The following is a 21,203-nucleotide window of genomic DNA, read 5'->3' on the forward strand; positions in this document are numbered from 1 at the left end:
GTGGTAAGTGCTGCTTTCATTGTAGTGACAATTTATACTTTAGGTTGGGTGCTCTACTGGGCGGTCTCTTTTTTGTTCCCTAGTGGTCTGTTTTTTTTGGATTATATACTGTGGAAAGTATAAATGACAAAAATATATATATATATGTATAAAAAAATACTGATTCAGATAGATAGAGTCAGTAGCGTAACTAGAACCTTCAGGGCCCCGATTCAAGAAACCATGAAGGGCCCCCTGAACCCCAGCCAGGGCCCTTCCCTCCGAGTGCGGCGGTGGAACTCCAGGGTGTGGTCACAGGTATGACCTTTGTGAGCCCTGTAGTTCCACCACTGGTATCAGTATTTTGTTTTTATTAGTTTTTAATTTTTAGGTGCCCTATTGGGGGACTGTCCCTAGGCAGGATGGGGTCCCCGTCCCCAGAAGAGATGAGGTCCTTTTCTCCAGGGCAGATGAAGTTACTGCCCCCAGGTGAGAAGGGGTCCCTGTCCCCACATGAGAAGGGGTCCCTGTCCCCAGGGGGAGATGGAGGGGGTATGTAATGGTGTGTGGGGGATGGGGTCCTCTCACTCACCATGACCAAGCTGTAGGCCGCACACTCATCCATGTTGGCCTGGGCTCCATCCAGTGTGCTGGATGGGCGATCAGCATATCTCCCAGAAAGACCTTTCATCATCTGTGTATGACGGGGAGGAGGGGGGCTGGCAGACATGCCTGCAGTGTCCTCCGGGGAGCCGGCTCTCATAGGGCTGCACTGCATCTGTGTGCTTAAAGTTTGTTTACCCGGGAGAAGTATGCAATGCAGTGTGGGCCGGACTCAGGGGGGGGGCGGGACTCTGGCTGGGGAGAACAGACATCGGACTGAGCGGCAATGCATGGAGCAGGAGAGGGGTACTCTGAGGAGCCCGCCGAGGACACAGGTCATGCGGGGAATGCACAACTAAAGATCAGCCAGTGCGATAGTCGAGCATGGAGCTCTGCTAGTCACCCTCCACCTCCAGCCACCCGTGTGCATGGTGCACTGGTACCCCTAGCTGCCTATGCTGCTGCCGGCCATATGTAGAGGGGGCTGCATGGGTCCCCTGCATCACAGGGCCCAGTTGCGGTCGCAACTGCTGCACCCCCTATAGTTACGCCCCTGGATAGAGTAGTTCTAGATATGTAGGTGGTTCTAGATATGTAGGTTGGGTAGGATGTTCTTTCTTGCCCTCTATTGGTCAAGTGTTAAACAAGAGACAATTCCTATTCGATCCTTGTCTAAATAATTTTATATGTTTTTAAATGTTTCTAGTAATTTCAGTTTTTATGTATTTATATGCTGACAATGCTGTGTCAGTGGGATATATTTTAGAATTTAAGCACGTTTGGGATATCTTTTGCATTTTATATTAGGAATGTGTTTTTATAAATGAAGTCTATTATGATAACACAATAGATAAAGGCAATGTTGCAATAGTTTTTTTTTATCAAAACAGAAATGCAAATAGCTTTCTGCATTTTATGTACTTTCATTGGGAGAGAATCATGGATATGGAGTGATCATAAAAGGAATTCTTTGAAGCTCATCATTCTAGATGCTTATATCTGTATCTGATATGAAGACAATTAATATTCGCTGTTTGAGCTTCATAATTTGAGGCCCATCTCCTTTGGTTAGTGTGCCATTATGAAGCTGGTGGCATGTGAGCACATTGGGAGCTCATACCTTAAGCATTTGAGTACTAGCCTGTAATAACTTTTTATTTCCATTTACCTTTTTTCAGTGCTCTGATTTGACCGACAATTATTCTATCATTTAATGCTGTACCCTAATGAGTTTTGTAAAAAAAATTTAATAAAAAAACCTTCCGTTAAAAAAAGTAGGCAGCTTTTTATTAGAGAAAAGACACGCTAAATCTCTTCTGAGATACAACAAACTTACCTGCCTGTTTACAATTTTCTATTAATTGTACATTGACCTGCATATTTGCAACTTAGCATACTTGGAATGGTGGCAGTGTGCTGGAATGAATGACTCCAATGCATATGCACAGAAGTCATCTAAGCCCTTGTACACACGGTCGGACATTCCGACAACCAAATCCGTCGGATTTTGTCAGACGGATTTTGTCTGAAACTGTTGCATACACACAGTCGGACAAAGTTGTCAGAAAATCCGATCGTACTTAACGTGATGACGTTATTTCGTTAGGACGGGACTACGTTCAGGCTAGTAGCCAATAGCTTTGGTCTAGGAATTTGATCTGAGCATGCGTGGCACTTTGTCCAACCGGAATTCTCTACACATGATCGGACAAAGTCCGATCGGATCATGTTGTCGGAAAATTTTATAGCTCAGCTGGAAAGCTTGGTCCGTCGGATACTCAGACGAAAACAGTCCGATGGAGCCCACACACTGTCGGATTATCGGAATGTCCGACCGTGTGTACAAGGGCTAATGCCCACCAGCCAATCAAGAGGCTGAAAACCCAGCACCCAGGGAATCCCAGGCAGACAGGCAGGTAGTGCTATAATCACTAACCACCAATGTAATAAAGGGCCAATTGATTACAATAAAGAGGACACACACTGTCTGCAATAAAATGGTTACACACTAACCACAAAAGAAGGGGCACATGCTGACAAAAAAGGGGGCATATATTGACCACCATAGAAGGCACACACTGACCTCAATAAAGGGGATACAGTTTGACCACATAAAGATGTCATTACAAATATGTAATTTAAAGCAATTGCTATTTAGTCTATTTAGCAAAAATATGTAATTTGTTATGATTGGTGAATATAATTATCATATAAAAGTAGAATCCGGATTATTGTTTTCAGATGAAAACAAGCACAAGAAAAGCATCAGTAATGTAGTGTTAAATGTGATTAATTAGAAATTGCTATGGTTATGTGGGTTAAAAAAAATGAACAAATGTCATGATAGTGATACATTTTATTATATAAATATCTGTCATAAATATCTAAATATATGTCTATAATGTCCTGGGAATGCTGAAATGCATGAAGGAGTATGTTGGAAAGGTGCAGTAAAAGTGAGATATCCTTAAAAAAATTAATTCTGTCATTGAATCAAAAGTTTCTACACTTACATTGTTGTGTTCTATTGTGATATATACGTGCTAATCCTATTTCTTTCTGTTTTATTATAACATTACAAACTATTTACTTTGTATCTTTATCTTAGTAGTATACATTAAAGTAATGCATTGTAAACTAAGTTAATGATATTTTGAGAATAATTAATAAATGGCTTTTTTTTTTTTTCCAAAAGTCTTTTATTGAAGGTTACAATAAGCACAATCAACAAAGGTAAGTAAAAGAAAAAGGGGCCACATTTAAGCCCCGAACAAAGAGTACAAAGGTGAATAAACATCTTAGTTACTTGTGAGTAAGAATAAAACACACAGTAAATTCGACAAGTTGCAAATGCGTAACTATTTGGTGTCAAAATAGAGGTTTGGTGTACCTCCCCCGGGAGTTTAGTACCATAACAACTCTTATCTGGATGTAAATAGGTGGGGAAGGTCCTAACCAATGAGGGACTAACCTTATATAATTGAGTCATGTACCAAAGAGTATAAGCAACAATAAAGAACCCAAGTAAATCGTGGAGGCTAGAGGAGGGAACAGAATAGGAGGAATAGGGTCCTATCAAAAAGTGGTTTCTACTTCCCTTTTCTAAGGCGTAGGGACCCCATTTAGTAGTTGAGTACATTCATCAGAGGATCTAAAGTGGTGCCAGCAAGCCCAGGTGGCCCAAAATTTAGAAGGTGTGTCTTTGGCTTGAAATGGCTTTTTTTTAATTGCAGGTTACATCATGAAGTATGAACTGCTGTTCAGAGAAATTTCCGACAGTGTTCCTCTTTCCGCTAAAATATATGTGTGAAAATCAATTCAACATGAAGTAAATGCTATTGGAGTCACCATAAATAAATACAGTAAATTACCTAAAAAAGGTGGCATGATTGTTGTTGATTGTTGTTGAAGGTACAAAAAGAATAGGATGGAAAATAGGTACTCATAGATGCCTGGACAAATTAGAAAAGATAGTTGCAACCACATTTCATAAAGAACAGATATACAGTGTCTGTATTGTAGAGCTAATGACCATGAATAAAGGTGATAACTAGTCTACTTAATTCAGTCTTATAAATTAATAATATGTTTAGTTCAAATAATGAAACATGGATATGATTACAGGTGTACATGCAATCAACATGGGGAGGAGGCCTTCATCGGGTTGGGTAACCCCTCTCATCAATACACCACGTCTCTATACAGTATGTGTGACGATAACAGTCTCATGCTTGCAATCCTTGTCAGTTGACTGGAAAGGATGGAAAGGGATAATCATAGTATGGAAGCCACCTTTCTGATGTCCACCTATGTGAATGAATAAGTGATACACAACACTCTGATTAGTCATTCATGAATAAAATGTTTAGCGTAACTAAAAACATACACACACATAAAGTCAATGTACTTAATTAAATCTAAATTTACAATTACCAAAAAAATACATTATTTAAACTCTTCTGGGCTTTATCGCCAAGCTACCACACATATGCATTCACGGCAGTCTGAAATTGTGTGCTGAGAGCACACTCCAAACACACTGAACGAGTTGTCTTCAACAGTTCTTGTTCATGCCCTTTAATGGGAGTCAGCAAGATGGGATGATTGTTGTGATAGCCAAACTTAGCAGGTACATAATTGGGAAGATGCTTTGCCTCTCGGCATTAAAGCCCATTTAAAATGGCCACCAAAAGTGTTGTGGAGGGTTAAAATCATCTATCATCAACCAAGCTGTCCAGTGGTACAGGTGAATGTCATTCAGGATGAATAACGCATGATGACAGACTTCTAAAAACAAAACACGACAACCTGCATTGAACAGCCTCACTGACTCACACTGCTAATGAGATTTCTCTGGTCAGAAGATGAATGTCAATAAATTGCCAGGAGTAGCATGGCTAAAGTCAGAGACCAAATGTGGCCATGACCATAATTCATGAATGATGTTACATGTAATTTCTGTCAACCTGTTTAGAATTTAAGAAAGGCTTAGAGGGTTGTGGTAAATAAAAAATTTTTTTCCACCTGTGTCTTAGTAATCAATGATGCCATTAGGTGGTTGCATCCTAGCAAACAAATATATTTACTGCCCACATGTCTGAGAGTTTTTATGTTGTGGTGATGATTTTATCATCGCTACACCAATCACAGCAGCATCAAAACAACTCAACAGGTTAATGTGACTGACTGGTCCTTGAACAGTAATCAGTTGAAATATACTGCCAAGCATACCTGGCAGAGGCGGCTCTAGGCTTTGTGAGGCGTTAGACGAAACTTACACATGAGGCCCCAATCACGCCCATAATGGGAAAAAAATTTCAAGCAATAAAAATGGCTGCAAAAAGATGCACAGATCTAGAACACAGTTCATCAGCACCACTTCCAGGGCACTCTACTCACCCATCAGACATATGCAGCCAATAAAACATCTGGGGCCCAGCAAGGTGGCAACCCCTGTAAGAATTTCCTGTGTCTTGGGAGAATGGGGAGGGGAGTCATTCCACATCCACAGTGGAAGTAGAGTGGGGGGATCCCAGCACAACGCAGGGGGAGAGAGGGAGGGGGAGGGAGAGAGAGAGAGAGAGGGAGAGAATGAGAGAAAGAGGGCAAGGGAGGGGGAGAGAGAAAAAGGGGGAGAGAGAGGGGGAGGGAGAGAGAAAGAGAGGGGGGAGGGAGAGAGAAAGAGGGGGAGAGAAAGAGGGGGAGGGAAAGAGGGGGAGGGAGAGGGGGGAACATGACATTGTGAGAGAGGGGGAGGGAGAGGGTGAGAGAGGATGAGCGAGATGGGGAGAAAGAGAAGGTGAGCGAGAGGGGGGTGAGAGAGAGGGGTATAGAGAAAGGATGTTCCAAAGGGGAATAGAGAGGTGGAGAGAGAGGGAGAGGGAGTAGAGGGGGAGATAGAAAGAGGGGAGGGGGAGAGAGAGAGGACAGGGATTCGGGAGAAAGAGAGGAAAGGGAGGTGGGAGAGAGAGAGAGAGAGAAAGAGAGGAAAGGGAGGCGGGAGAGAGAGAGAGGGAGGGGAGGGGGGACAAAGGGAGGGAAGGGAGAGGAGGTAAGAGAAAGAGGGGGAGGGAGAGAGAGAGAAAGGGAGAGGGAGATAGAGGGAGTGAGGGAAGTGACGGGGGTAAGAGAGGTGGTAGGTTAGTACCCAGTTATATTATGTACATTTAGGAAAGAATCCAGGCCTTTTTAAAGCAATCTACTGTGCTGGACTGAACCACCTCTGGAGGGAGTCTATTCCACATTTTCACAGCTCTTACTGTGAAGAAACCTTTCCGTACTTGGAGATAAAATCTCTTTTCCTCTAGACGTAAAGAGTGCCCCCTTGTCCTCAGTGTTGACCCCTTATATATTTATACATGGTGATCATATTCCCCCTTCATTTCCTCTTCTCAAGAATGTATAAATTCAGTTCCTCTAATCTAGCCGAACTCATACATGCGTCTTATCAGATTGTTTGCCCTTCTCTGCACTTTCTCCAGTTCCCTGATATTGTTTTTTGAGAACTTGTGCCCAAAACTGAATGGCATATTCCAGATGAGGTCTTACTAATGATTTGTACAGGGGCAAAATTATATCTCTCTCTCTCTACCTCTCTTACAAGAAAGGACTTTGCTCGCTTTAGAAACCGCAGCTTGGCATTGCATGCTATTATTGAGCTTATGATCTACCAAAACCCCCAGATCCTTCTCCACCATTAATTCCCCCAGTTGTACTCCCCCTAGTATGATGCATGCATATTCTTAGCCCACAAGTGCATAACTTTACATTTATCAACATCTGCCACATAGTCACTCAATTAGACAGGGCATTGAGGTCGGCTTGTAAATTGGAGACATCATGTAAGGACGTTATTCCACTGCATAGCTAAATGTCATCTGCAAAGACAGAAATTTTACTTTTAATCTCAGACCCTATATCATTTATAAAAATATTAAAAAGTAAGGGTCCCAGCACTGAACCTTGGGGTACACCACTGATAATCTTAGACCATACAGAGTAAGAATCATTAACCACTACTCTCAGAATTCTGTATTTCAGACATTTTTCTAGTCATTTACAAACTGATATTTCCAAAATCCAAGTATACCACTTCCACCACCACCCCTCTGTCCAAGGTTTTACTTACCTCCTCATAAAAAAATCAGGTTTGTTTGACAACTTCTGTCTTTCATGAATCCATGCTGTCTGTTGCTTAAAATATTTTTTTTACAGCAAGAACTCATCTATGTGGTCTTTTGATAAACTCTCCAGTATCTTCCTGACTATAGAAGTTAAACTAATGCCGCGTACACACGAGCAGACTGTATGATGTACTTAGTCTGGCGTACTTTCCGCCAGACTGTCCGTCGGACTTTCCGAACGGGCTACTTGCCCACACACGGCACTTTTTCAGCGGACTAATACGGCGTACTAAGTCCGCCGTACTATCCGCCCTACTTTTGAAATGAACGGACTCGCCCACACATGCGGAGGAAAGTCCGCTCATTTCTAGCGCGTCTCCAGGTAGGCGGGCCCGCGAAGGAGACGTCGCTTGCCCCGCCGCCTGGTATGGACTTAAAGGGGAACGCCAACGCCGAAAAAAATCGGCGTGGGGGTCCCCCCCAAGTCCACAACAGACCCTTGTCCGAGCACGCTACCCAGCCGGCCAGGAAAGGGGGGCGAGCGAGCGCCCCCCCTCCTGAGCCGTACCAGGCCGCGTGCCCTCAACATGGGGGGTGCCTTGGGGAAGGGGGGGCCGTGCGGCCCCCCACCCCAAAGCACCTTGTCCCCATGTTGATGAGGACAAGGGCCTCTTCCCAACAACCCTGGCCATTGGTTGTCGGGGTCTGCGGGCGGGGGGCTTATCGGAATCCGGGAGCCCCCTTTAATAAGGGGGCCCCCGGATACCGGCCCCCCACCCTATGTGAATAAATATGGGGTACAATGTACCCCTACCCATTCACCTGTAAAATAAAAGTACAAAAAAAAACACAACACACGAGATAAAATACTTTATTGCACAGCTCCGGGGGTCTTCCGTCTTCGGGGGTCTTCTCGCTGGACTCCTCCGCTATCTTCTTGTAGCTCTTTTGCTAGCGGAGGAGTCCGGCTTTCTTCCTCGCCGCCGGCCTCTTCTCCCGACTTCGGGGGTCTTGTTCCCCTCTTCGGTTCTTCTGCCGGGCCATCGCGCCTTCTTCTAGCTCTTTTACAGGCGGTGGCCCGGTCTTCTGTCGCCTCCGCCGCCGCCTTCCGATCTTCTTCTTCTTCTTCTTCTTCTTCTTCTCCTTCTCCAGGAGATGTTGACTCGACGGTCTCTCCGGCCACAATGCCAGGGCCGTGCTGCACGGCCACTTATATAGGGACAAGGGGCGGTGTCACATGGCTTTATGTCACATGGGTTGGTGTCACATAGTGACCCCGCCCCCTTACGATGTCATAGTCCCCATGTGACATCAACCCATGTGACCAACCCATGTGACATAAAGCCATGTGACACCGCCCCTTGTCCCTATATAAGTGGCCGCGCAGCACGGCCCTGGCATTGTGGCCGGAGAGACCGTCGAGTCAACATCTCCTGGAGAAGAAGGAGAAGAAGAAGAAGAAGAAGAAGAATGGAAGGCGGCGGCGGCGGCGACAGAAGACCGGGCCACCGCCTGTAAAAGAGCTAGAAGAAGGCGCGGTGGCCCGGCAGAAGAACCGAAGAGGGGGACAAGACCCCCGAAGTCGGGAGAAGAGGCCGGCGGCGAGGAAGAAAGCCGGACTCCTCCGCTAGCAAAAGAGCTACAAGAAGATAGCGGAGGAGCCCGGCGAGAAGACCCCTGAAGACGGAAGACCCCCGGAGCTGTGAAATAAAGTATTTTATCTCGTGTGTTGTGTTTTTTTTTGTACTTTTATTTTACAGGTGAATGGGTAGGGGTACATTGTACCCCATACTCATTCACATAGGGTGAGGGGCCGGTATCCGGGGGCCCCCTTATTAAAGGGGGCTCCCGGATTCCGATAAGTCCCCCACCCGCAGACCCCGACAACCAACGGCCAGGGTTGTCAGGAAGAGGCCCTTGTCCTCATCAACATGGGGACAAGGTGCTTTGGGGTGGGGGCCGCGCGGCCCCCCTTCCCTAAGGCACCCCCCATGTTGAGGGCACGCCGCCTGGTACGGCTCAGGAGGGGGGGGCGCTCGCTCGCCCCCCCTTTCCTGGCCGGCTGGGTAGCGTGCTCGGACAAGGGTCTGTTGTGGACTTGGGGGGACCCCCACGTCGATTTTTTTCGGCGTTGGGGTTCCCCTTTAAGTCCATACCAGGTGGCGGGGCCAGCGACGTCTCCTTCGTGGGCCCCGCCTACCTGGATAGCCGCTCAAAATGAGCGGACTTTTCTCCGGGCAGGAAAAGTCCGCTCATTTCAAAAGTACGGCGGACTGGCATACACACGGCCGGATTGTCCGCCGAAATGCGAGTACGACGGACAGAATTTCGAAAAATCCGAAATTCTTAGTACGCCGGACTGCACGCTGAAAAAGTCAGCTGAAGCCCACACACGAGCAGACTGTCCGCTGAAATGTGTTTCGACGGACTAAGTAGGCCATACAGTCCGCCCGTGTGTACGCAGCATAACAGGTCTAAAGTTACTTGGTAAAGACTTTGTTCCCTTTTTAAATATGGGTGCCACATTGTCCCTAAGCCAATCCAGTGGTATTATTCCCGTCATTAATGAGTCCCTAAAAATTAGATACAATTGCTTTGAAATTACAGACCTCAATTATTTTAAGATCCATGGGTGGATGCCATCTGGTCCAGGTGCTTTATCAACCTTTATTCTGTCTAAATATTTCTGGCCCATATCCCTTTTGAGCCATTGTACATCATTTGGGGCTGTGTTACTACCACCCCCATTATGGACATGCACTTCCCCATGCTCATCTGCATGTGCAGAGCTGAAGAAAGTATTTAATACATTTGCCTTCTCTTTGTCCCCAGTCACCCACTCTAGATTATTTTTTAAAGGGCCTACATGCTCAGACCTGACCTTGTTACTATTAATATATTTGAAGAATTTGTTGGTGTTAGTCTTATTATGTTTTGCAATCTGTCATTCGTCTTGAGTTTTTGTGCCCTTGGTTTCCTTTTTACATATTCTGTTATATTCTTTGTAACATTTAACCACCTTCAGACCGGACCATTTTGCTGGTAAATGACCAGAAGTCTTTTTACAATTTGGCACTGTGCTGCTTTAACTGGTAATTGCGCGGTCATGCAATGTTGTACCCAAACAAAATTTGCGTCCTTTTCTTCCCACAAATAGAGCTTTCTTTTGATGGTATTTGATTGCCTCTGCGATTTTTATTTTTTGCGATATAAACGTAAAAAGACCGCAAATTTTGAAAAAAAATGATATTTTCTACTTTTTGTTATTAGAAAAATCCAATAAACTCAATTTTAGTCATACATTTAGGCCAAAATGTATTCAGCCACATGTATAATTGTATATTTATTGGTTTGCGCAAAAGTTGTCACATCTACAAACTAAGGTACGTTTTCTGGAATTTACGCAGCTTTTAGTTTACGACTGCCTATCTCATTTCTTGAGGTGCTAAAATGGCAGGGCAGTACAAAACCCCCCCAAATGACCCCATTTTGGAAAGTAGACACCCTAAGGAAATTGATAAGTGGCATGTTGAGCTCATTGAATATTTTATTTTTTTGCCTCAAGCGATTGAATAATGACAAAAAATATTTTTTTTTTTTTTTTACACAAAGTTGTCACTAAATGATATATTGCTCACACATGCTATGGGCATATGTGAAATGACACCCCAAAATAAATTCTGCTGCTTCTCCTGAGTACGGGGATACCACATATGTGGGACTTTTTGGGAGCCTAGCCGCGTACGGGGCCCCGAAACCAAGCACCGCCTTCAGGCTTTCTAAGGGCGTAAATTTTTGATTTCACTTCTCACTACCTATTACAGTTTTGAAGGCCATAAAATGCCAAGATGGCACAAAACCCCCACAAATGACCCCATTTTAGAAAGTAGACACCCCAAGCTATTTGCTGAGAGGCATTTTGAGTCCATGGAATATTTTATATTTTGCCACAAGTTGCGGGAAAATTACAAACTTTAATTTTTTTTTATTTTTTTTTCACAAAGTTGTCACTAAATGATATATTGCTCACACATGCTATGGGCATATGTGAAATGACACCCCAAAATAAATTCTGCTGCTTCTCCTGAGTACGGGGATACCACATATGTGGGACTTTTTGGGAGCCTAGCCGCGTACGGGGCCCCGAAAACCAAGCACCGCCTTCAGGCTTTCTAAGGGCGTTACAGTTTTGAAGGCCATAAAATGCCAAGATGGCACAAACCCCCCCCAAATGACCCCATTTTGGAAAGTAGACACCCCTAAATTTAGGGGTACACTAGTGAGACTAGGTAATAAATGGCGGGTGCCCTGAAACTATAAAAAAATAACTAACCAACCAGCGTCACCTGTAACAGTTATATGGTGATCACTGGTGAAAGGGTTAACTAGGGGGCAATCAGGGGGCTTTATGCGGTAGTATATGGGGGTCCCTGGCGCTATAAAAAGCTGCGGCGAACCTAAATACCTACCTGCCTAACTAGCGTCACCTGTGACACTAATACAGTGATCAGAAAAACGATCGCTTATTAGGCTGGGTTCACACTGGAGCGATGCGGGAACGCCACGAATCCGCGGCGGGTTCCCGCATCGCATGCCTCCCGGCGGCAGTTCACACCGCCCTATGCGAACTGCTGGGAGTGTCAGTGAAATGTTAATGACACCCCCAGATCAGTTCGCATATCGCAGTGCGATCTGCAAACTCGGATCGCATGGTGTGAACACCCATGCGATCCGATTCTGCTGCGGACCAAAAAAAGGGTCCCGTGCGAGTTTGCGGCGGGTGCGACACAAATTCAGCCATACTATCTGTATGGCTGAACTCGAATCGCACAGAGATCGGATGTGATTTGCACTGCAGTGCGGTGCGAATCACATTCGTTCTCATAAACCGCTGCAATGTGAACCCAGCCTTAGTGACACTGGCGAGGGGGGGTGATCACGGGGTTAAACCTTTATTGGGGGGGTTAGGGGGGCACATTAGAACTAAAGGGGGCTAACCCTAACTGCCCTAACAGTTATTACAGTCACAAATGACACCAATGCAAAAAAAAAAAGCAATTGGTGTCACTGTGACTGGGGGGGCAGGGGTAATTGGGGGGTGATCGGGGGGTAAAGGGGGGGTGTGAGTGTGCCTGGCATGTTCTACTGTGTAGTGTAGTGCTTGTGCAACTCACCGATGCTCTCTCCTCAGTGCCGGAACGAAAAATACCGACACAGAGGAGAGAATACATCACTTCCTCTCCTGTGTTTACATTACAGGAGAGGAAGTGATGTCACGGGACATTTTCATTCGTCGGGAGCGATCGCGAGGGGGTGGCCATGAATGAATGGCCGTCCCCTCGTCCGGGATCGCTCCCGAACGAATACCGACTGCCGCAGGCACCGGGCGGGGGCCCGATCGGGCCCCCGACCCGCGGGCAGGCAAGGACGTACATGTAAGCCCTTATGCCTGCCCGTGCCATTCTGTCGACGTACATCGTCGTGCGCCGGTCGGCAAGTGGTTAAACAACACTAGTGTTCCTTCATTTTTATATTTTTTAAAAGCTCTTTTCTTATTGTTTATAGCATTTTTAACTTTGGCTGTGAGCCACATAGGTTTTATTTTTAGCCTTTTAAATGTATTGCCCATGGGAATATACTTTGCAGTGAGTTCACAAACAGTCACTTTGAAGAATTCCCATTGCTGTTCTGTGCCCATTGATGCCAATATTCCCTCCCAGTCCAAGTCCTGAAGAACAGCCTTCATCCTTGGAAAATTTTCTCTCTTGAAATTAAGTGTTTTTATCTTTCCCGTGTGTGTTTTTTACTTACAGCTAACATCAAATGAAATCAAGTTATGGTCACTGCTATCAAGATGTTCCTTTATATGGACATTAGTAATAAGCTCTGCACGGTTTGAGATTACCAGGTCCAATAGAGCATCATTCCTTGTTGGGGCCTCAATAAACTGGACCATAAACTTGTCCTGTAATAGGTATATAAATGTTTTCCCTTTGACTGGAGTAATTGCACTGCTGGGACAGTTAATTTCTGGGTAGTTAAAATCCCCCATTATTATCACCGTCCCAGCCCTTGCAGCCCTTTCCATCTGTGCAAGGAGCTGAGTCTCCACCTTCTGATTAACATTGGGTGGTCTATAACAAACTCCAATGATTAACTTTGAACTATGCACATCTATATGCAGTTCCACCCATAATGCTTCAGAATCATCACACTCTCCATCAACCAGGTCCTCTTTCACACTCGCTTTGAGATCACTTCTCACATAGAGAAAGACCCTGCCATCTTTCCCTTTTACCCTGTCTCTCTGAAAGAGTGCATAGCCAGGAATGTTAATAGCACAGTCATGTGAGGAATAAAGCCAAGTTTCAACCATATCAATTACATCATAGCTCTCCTCGTGCACCAGAGCTTCCAACTCACCTATTTTGCTTTGGCAGACTTCTGGAATTGGTGAACAAACACTTTAATGCATTACTACATTTTGCTCTGGTGTTTTTCATATCTTGTTTAGTAGTACATATGGCACTATAATTTCCAATGGTTGTTTGCAACATGGGAACTTTCTTGTCATCTGCCATAACCCTCCCCCCATCTATCCCCATTCCACCCTTCATTAATGTCTGACCCTTAATTGACTTGTCTGCCCAATGAAATTCCAGCTCACCCTCCCCCTTAAACCTAGTTTAAATACTCCTCCAGCCTTCCCATAAACCTCTCCCCCAGCACAGCAGACCCCCTTCCATTCAGGTGCAAACCATCTTTAGTATATAGGTTGCACCCCAATGAAAAGTCAATCCAGTGCTCTAGAAGCCCAAATCCCTCCTCCCTACACCAGGTCTTTATCCATGCATTCAGATCTCTAATCTCCCCCTGCCTTACCTGTGTTGCGCATGGCACAGGCAATATTTCAGAGAATACCACCTTGGAGGTCCTTCTCTTCAACTTGCAGCCTAGTTCATTAAATTGATTCATAAGGAACCTCCACCTTCCATGTATTCTGTCATTGGTTCCAACGTGAACCAAGACAGCTGGGTCACTCCCAGCACCTCCCAGTAATTTATCAACCCGGTCCACCACATGCCGAACCCTATCACGAGGGAAACAGCCAACATTTGGTTGAGGCGATCCTGGCGACAAATTATTCTTTATTAATAATTAATTATTATTATCAGTCCTTCTGATTATAGAATCCCCTATTACCACCAACTATCTCGGCCTACCTGCACTCCCCTCATCACTTCTATTAGATGAGCTGCTCTCCTGGGTGTTAGGGGAAGCAGTGACATCTAGGGCTGCCACCTCTGTGTTTGCCACCTCCACATCTTCACCCAACTTGGCAAATTTGTTTTGATGCACAAATACAGGATTGGCTTTCCTTTTCTGTGAGCCCCTTCTACTCCCTCTAACTACATTAACCCATCTTCCTATCTGATAATCCTGACTTGCCCCTCCACATCACCCCTACTGACCACCTGCTCAGCAGAGGACCCCTTTCAAGGTTGTCCTTTCTGACCAGTGTTGCAACTTGCTCCTCTAGATCTCTAATGCGAGCTTCCAGAGGGGCAAACCGCTCACATCTTTCACAGCAGTATCCATCCTGAAGCCGTTGCACCAATTTTGAATACATGTGGCTCACTGTGCAAACAGCAAAACCATCAATCCTGCTAGCACTCATTTTCCAGTTACAATATAATTACTTAGAAGTTTAAGATGTTACTTACAGGTTAGAAGACTCCTGTCTTAACTTCTGTTTTCAACTTATGGTTATTAGCTCTCCACTTTAGTTCAAAATTGCACTTATGTTCACAGAAGCAAGCCAGCATTAGCAGGGAGCCAACTCCAATGGGAGTTTGTATAGACACTTATTTACACCTGTAAACAATTAACCACTCCCCTTAATTAGCAGAGGAAAAAAAATTGCTGTTTTAAAAAGTATCAGAAAAAGGAGGGAAAAAAAAGAATTTGTCTGGTAACTCTCGAAACTCCCTAGGGAAACAGTGTCACAAACCAGCAGATGCCATCAACGATAACATAATATTATTGAAAAGATTAAATTACAGATATATAAGCATATACAGTACATATCAATTATCATGTAAGATTCTCAGTATACTCAGTTCTCTGTAGGAAAGATTTACAATTCATGGCTTAATTTAATCCTGGGTTTATAGTTGCTTGGAGAGTATAAATCCATCTCATTACATTTTAGCAATTGTTGATCCCAATTATTACCCCAAGGATAGATGTACTATATCCAAAGCAAGAAAATGTTATAATAGAGGGGACATAGTTATGGTACAATGCTGCATGTCTACCTATTGGTGAATAGACATTTCCATTTTCCTTTGCATTAATAAGATTGTAAATTCTGGATTTGCCTTGCTTAGGCAAAATGGTCCACATTTACACACAAGCACAAGTTTACTTGACACGGATCAGAGAGTTTATTGCCTGTATAATGGCTATGAACCAATTGTCCCTAATAGAGACTGGTCTCCAAAAAACGAAATCCAGAGCTGCTCAAATAACTTACTTCTGGATCATCCAACAAAAGATGCCAGTGTTTATTATTGATGTGCCTAATCTCCCTAGGTTGACAAGGGCACTGTAGAATATGTTTACAAATTTCTCTCTCAGATTGTTGCTTTGACTTAAATAACAGATTTCACTACGATTGTATTTTTGCTTTGTTGATTACGTTATTAGTTTACTTTTTACGGTTACCTCTGATTTTTTTTCTTTTCAAATATAAATTTTATTTATTTAAACAATGCCCATATATAACATAAAACATATAAGTGGGATACATGGGGGGAAAGAAGGGAAAGTGCATATTGAGTTTGTTACAGAGATAGAGGGAGAGGCAGATATATCTTACATACTTCACATCATAAACTTAACATGAGTTCATGTAAGGTCATATTCATCTTCATTCCGGTTACCACTGCCTATGTGAGCAGAAGTACTGCATGAAGAAACCAGAGGTATACTAGACGCTTAAGTCTTTTCCGCCTCTCCCCTCTTCCTCACATCAAAGCCTCATTACCTTGGTAAAAAACCCAGTGTCCGAGGTCAGAGGCTAGCAGTAATGGGGACAAGAACACATAAGGGAGGAGGGTTGGGGGAAAAAAAAAAAAAGGGGGGGGGGAGGGATCTGGTTGATTCAGGAACATCTCGTCGTATACTTGGACCAGATTGCTAACTATCTTACAGGGTCCTCAGAGATACTCCTTCAGGTGAGAAAATAAACTGATGCCAGAGTGCCCATGTGGTTTTAAATGTTTCCTGTTGTTGCCTCCCAGTGAGCACCAGGTCTTCTAGTTTACTAACTGCCTCCACCCTTTGAATCCAGGACTCCACTGATGGTGGGGCTTGGCTTTTCCAGTGGAGCGGTATGCAGGCTCTGGCCGCATTTACTAGGTGACACAGAATGTATTTTTTGTATTTTTAAGTAGACATGGTATTTACATGTAAGAGAAAAAAGGCCGGGTCATCGGGAACATTGTATTCCGTGAATTTTTGGATAATGGTCCTGACTGTAGACCAGAAATGGGACAACTTCGAACAGGACCAAAATATATGCAAGAATGTGCCCTGCCCCTGACCACATCTCCAGCAAAGTGCCGAGGTGTTCGGATAGAAGGAGTGCAAAACTTGAGGGGTTAAGTACCACCTTGTCAGGAGCTTGTAGTTAGTTTCCTGTATTTTTGTACAAATAGTAGATTGTAGGGCAAAGGTTATCATACGTTGAGTCTGGTTCGGAGTAAATGTGCAGTTCAGCTCCCTCCCCCATTTGTTCAAGAAGGTTAAATGAGTGTCATCCACCGGGGCGATAAGGAGGTTGTACCTTGTTGACAGCGTCCTAGGAAGTGCCCCGCTCCCTGAGTAGTATTCCTCAAATGTAGTCAAAGGTACATCAAACTGCTGTGGAGATGGGAGGGCCCGAAGGAAATGTCTAAGTTGGACTGCAGTCCAAAAAGCTAGTTTGTAAGGGCCCGTCGCATTACATAGCATCTCTATAGATGGCCAGTCTCCATTCGTCCGGAAGTGTCGTGCTTGTGTGCAGTTCCTAGTGAACATAGCTTTCATAATTTGGGGGTCCAATCCTTGAGGGAATTGGGGATTCCCCATAATAGGGTAGAGCGCAGAGTTAGATGTGGATAGTGACCCAGCTGAGCAGAACTTTGACCCCACCGGAGCGTTATGCCTATCAGGGGATGTCTTTTCATGTTTTTAGGGAGGTGTGCGTAGCACCAGATAGCTCCCTGTAGTGGCACCTGCATTTGGGCTTGTTCTAACCGGGTCCACAGCTTTAAATCCCGATGGCGGCCCCAGTCTATAATCCTACCGAGATGAACCGCGTGGTAGTATTTCTTTACATCCGGGACTGCGAGGCCACCGCGAAGTTTGGGTAGGGAAAGTAAAGTCCGGGCCAGTCTCGGTTTTTTATTCGCCCAAATGAATCTAGTAAACATCCCATGTACTTTTCGAAAGAACGATGTGGGGACCAGGACAGGCAGTGCATGTAGTAAATATAAAAATTTGGGCAAGATGCACACCTTGATGAGGTTGCACCTGCCAAACCAGGAGTGCAGGCCTTTATGCCAGGACTCCAGCAGGGTGCGGGTTCTGGTTAGCAGGGGTGGGAAATCAAGGTCCCCAAATATGTCAGTGCTGTGGGTGTCCATTTAAAATTAAAACTGGAGTGGAGTGTGTTCATGGCGACTTGCGGAAGTGCTACTCCCATAGCCTCCGATTTAGTGTAATTAATTTTTAGGTTAGAGATCCGTCCGTACTCCTCAAATTCCCTGAGGAGATTCGGGAGGGATATTGCCGGGTTAGAGAGGGAAAACATCAAGTCGTCCGCATATGCGGATACCTTGTATTGGACACCACCCGCTATCAGGCATTGGATATCAGGATTGTTCCTAATTTTGCATAAGAAAGGTTCCAAGGAAAGGGCAAAGAGAAGGGGGGACAATGGGCAGCCCTGTCTAGTTCCGTTTTTAATTGAAAGGGGGTCTGACAAGATCCCATTCACTTTCATTTGTGCTGTCGGGGCAGTATATATCTGGGCAATCCAATTAGACATTTTTTCACCCAATCCTACATGCCGGAGAACGGTGAACATGTATTCCCAGTTAACCCTATCAAAGGCTTTTTCTGCATCTGTGTTTAAAAAGACGGAAGGTGTGCGGGTTTGATTTGCAATGTGAATTAAGTTCAACACTTTAGTCGTGCTGTCCCTAGCTTCCCTCGAAGGGACGAAACCCACCTGATCTAGGTGAACCAGGGTCTGTAAGTGACGGGCTAGCCGGGTCGCTAAAATTTTAGTAAACAGCTTGAGATCAGTGTTCAGCAGCGAGATTGGTCTGTAGCTACTACAGACCAAGGGGTCCTTACCGTCTTTAGGGATGACCGTAATATGGGCCCGGGTGGTGTCATTAGAGAAGGTAGCCGCGTTCCCTATGGCATTAAAAAAAAACACCATATGAGGACTAAGGGTCGGGAGCAGTGTCCTATAATATGAAAGGGTAAAGTCATCCGGCCCAGGTGCCTTTCCAGGTTTAGTCAGTTTGAGCGCTAGTTCCAGCTCGTCTGTAGTGATCAGGCCTCTAGCTCAGCTATGCTTTCAGATGACAGAGTAGGGGTCTGGCTGGATGATATATAAGCCTCCATCTGGGGTTGCCCTCCCGGTGGGGTTGGTAGGTTATAAAGGGTGTCATAGAAGTCTTTAAATGTTCCCCGCAATCTGATGCGGAAGGCCGACGGTTACGTTCGCTGACGTCTTAATCCGGGGGATATAGGCCTGTGTCTTAATGTCTTTGACCGCCCTCGCTAGGATGCGACCGCACTTATTCCCGGATTCATATGCCATGAGCCTACATTTTTGTAACGCAGATTTAGCTTTATGTCCAAGAAGGGTATTGATCTGACTCCGAAGAGAGGATAGTTCAGCCTCCCCATATGGATCCGGGGAAGCTTTGTGGTGCGACTCCAGAACTTGGAGTTTGGCCAGAAGCGAATCTAGTTGTTTCCCGGTTTCCTTTTTGATATGCGAGCCGTGTTTTATCAGAATACCCCTAATAACCGTCTTATGGGCTTCCCACACCGCCCCCGGCGAGGAGTCGGCCGTTGTGTTAGTCTGAAAATAATAAATAAGTTCCCTATTTACCTCCTCTAAGACCTCCAGCTTCTGCAGAAGACTTTCGTTTAGCCGCCAAAATCGCATCCTCTGGGACGGGTTGTTGGATAGTTTATAGGTCAACGTAATGGGAGCATGATCCGACCATGTCCTTTGACCTATAGTGGAGGCTTGAACCGCATGGAGTTGGCCATGGGGTATAAGAAAGTAATCTATTCTCGTGTATATTTTGTGGCGGGAGGAATAAAACGTATAATTCCGTTCGCCCGGGTGTTGAAGTCGCCAAATATCGATCAACTGCGTCTAATGCAGACATTTAATAATTTGTTTACGGGCACTCACAGGAATGGAGGATAAACCCGACGATGTGTCGACATTAGGGGCCAGGGGTGCGTTCCAATCTCCCCCCAGGATCAATTGGCCATCTTGAAATTCAGACAGTTTAGCTAGTGTGCGTCGCATAAAAGCGTCTTGACCTTCATTTGGGGCATAGACATTCGCTAGCGTCAACTGAACATCGCCAATGCGACCTTTGAGGAACACATAGCGTCCTTCCGGATCGGTCCTGGAATCCTGAAATGTCCAGGGTATTCTACTGGAGATAAGGATGGAGGCCCCTCGAGATTTCGTTTCATTGGTGGAATGGTACGTCAGGGGGAAAAATCTGTTTTCGAGGACCGGCAACCTATACTCCTTGAAATTAGTTTCCTGGATATAGGCTATATCACTGCGGTCTCGTCTTAAGTCATGCATTAACATACGTCGCTTCTCTGGGATATTGAGGCCTTTCGCGTTTAAGGAGTATATTTGGAGGCTGTCCATCCTCAACCAGAGGGGGAGAGAGAGAGAGAGAGAGAGAAAAAAAAAAAACCCGGGGGGGGGGGGGGGGGGGGAAGGGTTCTGGTAAGGGTTCACTCACAAGGGAAAGGAAAGGCAGCGGAACCTAGTGAGGATTGGCAGCAAAAAAAAAAGGGGGAGGGTCACCCCCTTAATCACCAAATTAGGAACGCTGCCAGGGGAAGTGGGGGAAGGTAAGGCACGAACAATGGGGATTAAGGGAAGGGTAATAACTAAGGGCAAGCAAAATGCTTGCGTGGCACGTCTCCACCAAAAACGGGCGAGGACGTGCCGGCCTACATGGGGCCAATACATTTTTTAATGTATCTGCTTCTCTTTTAAAAGCATCCTTATTTGAACAGATGTACAAATATTGTGTGTATGGTATCAATCTAATTAGAGGGGCTGGGTGTGCACTATTCTCCTGCAGGATAGTGTTACCTGCAGTGCATGCCAGAGTTCTGTCCTCCCTTTTGATTAGTCACACATCATATAATGAGTTTGAGGGTAAAGCTATTGTGATTAAACCATATGATAAATTAAAGCAGACCTAAATATTGACCAAAATATTGTTGTTTCAATTGTGTGAAAATCAGTCAACACTAACCAAATGTTTCAAAATCTTTACTGTGAAAATCTCCTATAGTAACATAAAACCATGCTGTCATTGTGACGAAAATACAATTTTTAAAGTATATTTGGCACAGTGGAAAACAAAATTGATTTGAATACATATAGTCCTACCCAAATAAATACTGAAAACGGAAGTCAATTCTCTCTCATTTCCAAAGTATCTAATGAATCCTGTGTTGTGCTAGATTATAGTATTAAACCGGCTTCTGAAAAAATGGCACCTGTGTGTAACCATTCCACAATGAAAAGCTCAGTTTTATAGTGAGCCAAGTGCACATGAATTAGCTTTTGTGAAATTCAATGATCATTTGCTCTTTGAAGTTAAAAAAATAAATGAGTATGGTGCCAGATATGAGTTTAAATATAAAGGTTGCTAAGAA

Source organism: Lithobates pipiens, unplaced genomic scaffold, assembly GCF_037356315.1.
Source record: "Lithobates pipiens isolate NorthernLeopardFrog02 unplaced genomic scaffold, aLitPip1_a1.2 Scaffold_13, whole genome shotgun sequence".
NCBI classification, from domain to species: domain Eukaryota; kingdom Metazoa; phylum Chordata; class Amphibia; order Anura; family Ranidae; genus Lithobates; species Lithobates pipiens.